Source organism: Thamnophis sirtalis, unplaced genomic scaffold (assembly GCF_051295495.1).
Source record: "Thamnophis sirtalis isolate CommonGarterSnake01/CBP01778 unplaced genomic scaffold, rThaSir2_p1.2 scaffold_2, whole genome shotgun sequence".
Taxonomy (NCBI): Eukaryota; Metazoa; Chordata; class Lepidosauria; order Squamata; family Natricidae; genus Thamnophis; species Thamnophis sirtalis.
This window is the reverse complement of record NW_028261382.1, coordinates 90,260,159-90,266,975: the sequence shown is the minus strand read 5'-3', so window position 1 is coordinate 90,266,975 and position 6,817 is coordinate 90,260,159.

Genomic DNA, 6,817 nt, shown 5'->3' with positions numbered 1-6,817 from the left:
TGGGCAGAACATCTGGATGGGGGAAATAAATACCCAAGCCTTTCAATATCCAGAATAACAGAGTTGGAAAAGGATCCTGGAGGTCTTCTAGTCCAACCCCCTGCTCAGGCAGGAAACCTTATCACCATTTCAGACATATGGTGGTCCAAATGCATTTCTTGTCAGGAAATTTCTCCTTAGTTCTAGATTGCTTCTCTCCTTGATTAGTTTCCACTCTTCTTGTCCTACCCACTGGCGCTTTGGAGAATAGTTTGACTCCCTCTTCTTTGTGGCAGCCCCTGAGATATGAACACTGCTATCATGTCACCCTGAGTCCTTCTTTTCATTAAACTGGACATACTTAGTTTAGTTTAGTTTAGTTTTATTTCATTTGTATGCCGCCCTTTTCCCTGAAGGGACTCAGGGCGGTTCACAACTCAAGGGAAGGGGGATACAGACTGTTGACAACAACACAAAACAATACATAATTAAAAAGCACAACAATCATACCATTCGAGATAGGGGCAATGATTCTTTAGCCCCAGGCCTGTCGGAACAGCCAGGTTTTAAGGGCTTTGTGGAAGGCCTGGAGGGTGGTGAGGGTGCGAATCTCCACGGGGAGCTCGTTCCAGAGGGTCGGAGCAGCCACAGAGAAGGCTCTCCTCCGGGTAGTCGCCAGTCGACACTGGCCGGCGGATGGAATTCGGAGGAGGCCTAGTCTGTGCGATCTAATCGGTCTGGTGGAGGTAATTGGCAGCATACCCAGTTCCTGCACCTGTTCTTCATCCGTTTTAGACTCTGGGCCCCTAATCATCTTTGCCATTCATACAGCTTTTGATTTAGGCAGCATTTAGAACCCTATTTTTCCTCATACAAAAGTAATCCTGTGAGATATGACCAACTGGACCACAGGGATCTTTCTATATCTGGCTCTCCTCATTCCTAACCCAACGTCTTAACTGCCACTGCACATTTTCCTAGGAAACTTGCAGGAATGGGCAATAAGCCCTTAAGCCTTACAACCTTGATTTAATTCCAGCTGTTGGTAACCTGCTGTTTCAGTTGAACGCGTGCATCTGGCTCCATTTTACCAATTTATTTCTGTCCCTTTGATTTCTCCGACGGGCTCAAGGTGTCCTCTCCTTTCTCCTTCGGTTTCACCAATGCCACGGGCTGACAAATGAAGACAGGTGAGGACTCAACCTGATTGCGAAGAACCGTATTCGAATCTGGTTTCCTCCAGCCTGCCTAACACTTTAACCTCTGGTGGCTGCATAGATTGTGGAGCGTAGGCTCAAGGAGACGTGGCTGCATAATTATTTAATCACGTAGCTCCATCAATATATAAGAGGTTTTCCAGGTCGCCACTCAAGGGTTTTAATTATAAATCATAAAGCAGCAAGAGAAATGGTGGCGGAAGACATCCCCGGAAAGAAGAAGAAGGATCTTTCCAGTTCTCTACGCGTAGAGTTCAGATCCATTCTTCCCCATCTACATGCAGATCAGGTGCTGGTGAAGCCTGGAGATTGCTGTTACAGGCTTACGACAGATGTGGGAAGGATCAGAAGTGTCTCAAATGAACTTGCATCAAAGGTTGCTATGGGAAATACTCCTACTCTGGATTACAGTAACGGCTTCCTCTGGTCCCAGAGGATGTTCCAACGTCCATCCAGCTCCCAAATCCAGTCATAATGTTATGGGTGTATTTTATGGCTGTTATTTCTTAGTCTATTTGGAGAGGGGAATTGAGCAGTTCTCTTAGACTAATAGTTTATAATTGTGATGGAGAACCGATGGCACACGTGCCACAGGTGGCAATGCAGAACCCCCTCTGCAGACACCCCAGCCGTCGCCCCAGCCCAGCTCTACCGTGCAAGCGGACGTGCCTCCCATTGGCCAGCTGGTCTTTGAGTCTCTGCCACGCAGTGGCGGGTTACGACTGGTACATCCTGGTATGGGTGTACCGGTGCCTGCTGGTAGCACCAGGTACCATTCCTGTACGGTGCTCCAGAGGGCTCAACCACCCGCTCTCCTTACTGGTATTTGAGCTGTTTAGGGATTCCGCACACAGGCACAGAGCGTACGATGCCTGCTCAACACTCCGCCGAGCAGCTGGAGCATCGCGGAGGCGCCGCTGATCCTCGCGGGCGGTAAGTACGTATGTTCATGTGGTGGACGCCTGGCCCCCATTGCACCGTACTGGTTGCAACGGGATCCTGAACCCACCACTGCTGCCATGTATGCGCAAGGGGATGGGATGCATGTGTGAGATGCATGCATGGGGGCATGGGGCACATGTGTGGGGGTGCTTGCATTGCATTTTGGGGCCTCACGCAGCCCCCCGCACCACATTTTGGCTTCCAGGTTGGTGCGGGAGGCCTTCCAGGACCAAAACAGGACACAGGAGCCGCTCACATTGCATTTTGGAGATTTGCGCATACACGATGTCAGCCTCTGCTTCGCTTACTTACTATCAGCTGCCATAGAAATGGGGAAAGTGGGCGCATGGTATTTGGGATGGGAATAAATGGTACAGGAGGTGATGGTAAATGGTACAGGAGGTGGAAAAGGGAGTTTTCTTCTCACCATCTTCTGCACATGCTGGTGGCCGGTGTTTGGACCTGGTCAAGGCCAACCATCCTGCATACCAACCTGATGATGCCTTTTGGAGATGCATCCCACATGACACCTAAGGGAATTGCAGATTGGACACTGAGGTGGGGCCATTGGAGAGAGGGGGCTGGGTTATCATTTGATATGTACTTGTTCGCACCTTTTTGGCTCAGATCTTGCTTTACTTTCGTTGCTATCTTTTCATACCCAGTAAAAGTATTTTAATTCCACGAACAATGGAGTTAGGAGTTGTCTTTCTTGGTTATTGATGGAGGCACGCCTGACACACACACTTTGGGCATTTGGCATCAAAAAGGTTAACATCACTGGTTTACAATGACCCAAATAATTGATTTTGTATTCTATCGTTCCGATTAAGAGACTCAAGGCAACTACAGATCGGATGAAGTAGAAAAAAGAATAACAAAATAAACACATGTAACATAACAGAATAACAGAGTTGGAAGGGACCTTGGAGGTTTTAGTCTCCAGTTTCCCAGAGAAACACAGAGGTGAGCAAGAGGTGGAGGTGAAACCTTTTGAATCCAATGGGCCTTTTTAATTAAAAGCACAGTGTGGAGAGGCAAAGCTAACACCACCACCACACCCAGCGGAGTTCCACTCTTGGTGATTTCACTGACTCATTCATGACTCTCTTTGCAATACAGATGTGGCTTTGCCATGGGCTTCATTCAGGGGTGGGTTGCTAATCCCGTTCCAACTGGTTCGGTTGGAACGGGTCTGGTGGCGTCCTCGTGCACGTGCGCAGTTCACACATGCATCTTAGTGCCTGCGCGATGCTCCAGCTGCTCGTGGAGACTTGCGCAGGTGCTGTATGTGCCATGCGCCTGTGTGGAAGCGCAGAAGCCTTCAAAGAACAGTAAGGAGTGCGGGCGGGCGGGTGGGCTCTTTGCCGTTCCCGGAAGTTACTTACTTCTGGGTTCGCCGACCAACCAGTTTGCGGTGACCGCCGCGAACCGGTTGAAACCCACCCCTGGCTTCGTTACATGGTAGTCCTTTTCCTCTCCCCGTCTAGCCAAGAGTCCTGAAATTTTCAGGTGATTTACAGATGTATCTTTTGATTTCTTTTAGCCAGGAACAGCCAGGTGCTAACAGTTCCTGAAGGAGAAGTTAAGGGGGGAAAAATCCCTCTCAAACTATATTCCTACTGTGGAGAAGAGATTTAAAACAATTCAGATCCAAACAAAAAAAACCACCTCCCTTCTGTTCTGTATATTTTACCCTGATTAAATTATTTCACTGGCTATTTGAAAAACCAGCAGAAACCACACACACACACACACACACACACCTTCTCTCCAGCCTCTTTTTCCAGTCCAACAGGGCTAGTATAGTATTATTACATCATCGGCATTCCTTTGGAATCTTAGTGTGAGCTGATTTAATTTCCAGTAAAGGACAAACTAGCAGAAAATGAATGAATAAATCAGAAGGAGTGTTAGATGCGATGTGTAAAAAACAACAGCCCAAACAAATCTTTTCAACACCTCCTCTCTCCATCACACATGCGTGCGGTGCACTCACGCACAAACACAAACACACACAGACACACACACACAGAGACACACACAACAGAAAGGTTCATTAACATGTTCCTGCTAGGGTCTGGATAATGTGAAGAGGGGAAAATAACATTTGACATGGAGGGTAATGTAGCTGTAGCTTGGAAGCTTTGACAGGAGTGAGGCAAAAATGGCGAAACGGGAAGCCCCCCGGGAGAGTTTCTCTCGCGGGAATTTTATGATGAGGCCAACAGAGCTGTCATTTTTCCTGTTGTGTAGGAATTCATAAATGCCAGCCAAAATCAAAAAGGTCAGCAGAAATAAGAGGGGGAAATAAAAAGGGGAGGGAGTGGACATCTGGCCTGGAAGTAGCCATGCCAATGAATACCCCAAGCAACAGATGAATGGTTTAATGGTCAGCCTGGAATCACTAAAGGAGGCAATTAGAAGCAGGGAGAAAATGGTGTCCTTCCCACTTATGCATCCTGGAATTGGGAGAACATTGGTATCCTTGCAGGAGAAGCATGGCGGATGTAGAGCAGAGGTGGCACAGTGGTTAAATGCAGCACTGCAGGCTACTTCAGCTGACTGCAGTTCTGCAGTTCGGCTGTTCAAATCTCACCAGCTCAGGGTTGACTCAGCCTTCCATCCTTCCGAGGTGGGTAAAATGAGAACCCAGATTGTTGTTGGGGGCAATATGCTGACTCTGTAAACCGCTTAGAGAGGGCTGAAAGCCCTATGAAGCGGTATATAAGTCTAACTGCTATTGCTATTGCTACTGCTATGTGAAGATAAATGTGAAGAGGTTTAAAAGAACACAGGTAAACTTATCATGAAACGGAATCATTCACCTAGATAATCTCTTTCAGTCTTTTGAATCTTGCCTTCCATATCATGGCGCTTGCAAAATTAATCTTCCAGAGATGAATTTCCTTTGTCAAATTTCAGATAGTAGGAACATTTTTTTTCAGTGTTACGTATCTATCAGTTAGCCTGAAACAGTGATATAGACAGATGATAGACAATCAATTCCATGTTTTGATTCCACTCCCAATGAAGTGAAGGGAAGGAAAGAAGGGAGGGAGGGAGGGAGGAAAGGAAAGACACTTTTCAAATATTACTTTATTAAAGGTAAAGGTTCCCTTAGCACACATGTGCTAGTTTTTCGCGACTTTAGGGGGCGGTGCTCATCTCTGTTGCAAAGCCACAGAGCCAACGCTGTCCAAAGATGTCTCCTTGATTATGTGGCTGGCGTGATTGAACGTGAAAGGCACACGGAAAGCTGTTACCTTCCCACCAAAGGTGGTCCCTATTTTTCTATGTGCATTTTAACATGCTTTCGCGCTGCTAGGTTGCAGAAGCTGGGAATAAATAATGGGAGCTCACTCCGTTACACGGCACTAGGGACTCGAACCGCCGAACTGCCGACCTTTCTGATTGATAAGCTCAGCGTCTCAGCCACTGAGCTGCCGTGTCTCTCTTTATTACATGATGAATTTTGTAATTCTCCTTTTTGTAGGTTCTGAAAGTCAATTATCCCTTTATGAAGGCTTGGCTAGGGGAGAAAACGGGAGGCAGTTTCCCTCCCCACAAAGGCAACGTCAAAGACATTGTGTTCTGTTGCTGCTGATACCTTTATAATAAGATTTGAAATGATTTTTTTTAGTGTAACAGGAAGCGGAAACATAGCAGTCCTGCAGAAGGGAGATGGACAGTGGGGTGGGGAAGGGAAAGGAACTGACAAAGAGGGAGAACAATTTTGAACTCCTCTTTTGCAAGAAAGAGGTGAAGGATTCTTTTCTAGTCTCAGATGAAAGTCCACATGTGGTAGCTGCTCTGCATTATATTACGGAAGAGAGAATACACAAGCTGTCGACTTATCTCAACCATACTGCATCCAGTTTTGGTCACCACACTATAAAAAAAGATGTGGAGACTCTAGAAAATGTGCAGAGAAGAGCAACCAAGATGATTAGGGAACTGGAGGCTAAAGCATAGGATGAACAGTTACAGGACATGGCTAGTCTAGTGAAGAGAAGGACCAGGGGAGACATGATGACTTTTATAATTAAAAGGGAACTGGAGGCTAAAGCATATGATGAACGGTTGCAGGAACTGGGCATGGCTACTCTAGTGAAGAGAAGGACCAGGGGAGACATGATGGCAGTCTTCCAATATTTGAGGGGCTGCTACAGAGAAGAGGGGGGTCAAGCTATTTTCCAAGGCACTTGAAGGCCAGACAAGGAATAATGGATGGAAACGGAACAAGGAGAGATTCAACCTAGAAATAAAGAGAAATTTTCTGACAGTGAGAACAATCAACTGATGGAACCTCTGAAGTTTTCCTTCAGAGGACCCCCCTCCTCTCTGTGGCAGCCCCTCAAATATTGGAAGACTGCCATCATGTCTCCTCTGGTCCTTCTCTTCACTAGAGTAGCCATGCCCAGTTCCTGTAACCGTTCATCGTATGCTTTAGCCTCCAGTTCCCTTTTAATTACAAAATTCATCATGTAATAAAGAGGGACGTGATGGCTCAGTGGCTAAGACGCTGAGCTTGTTGATCAGAAAGGTCGGCAGTTCGGCGGTTTGAATCCCTCGTGCCGCGTAACAGAGTGAGCTCCCATTACTTATCTCAGCTTCTGCAACCCAGCAGTCCGAAAGCATGTAAAAATGCAAGTAGAAAAATAGGGACCACTAGCCAT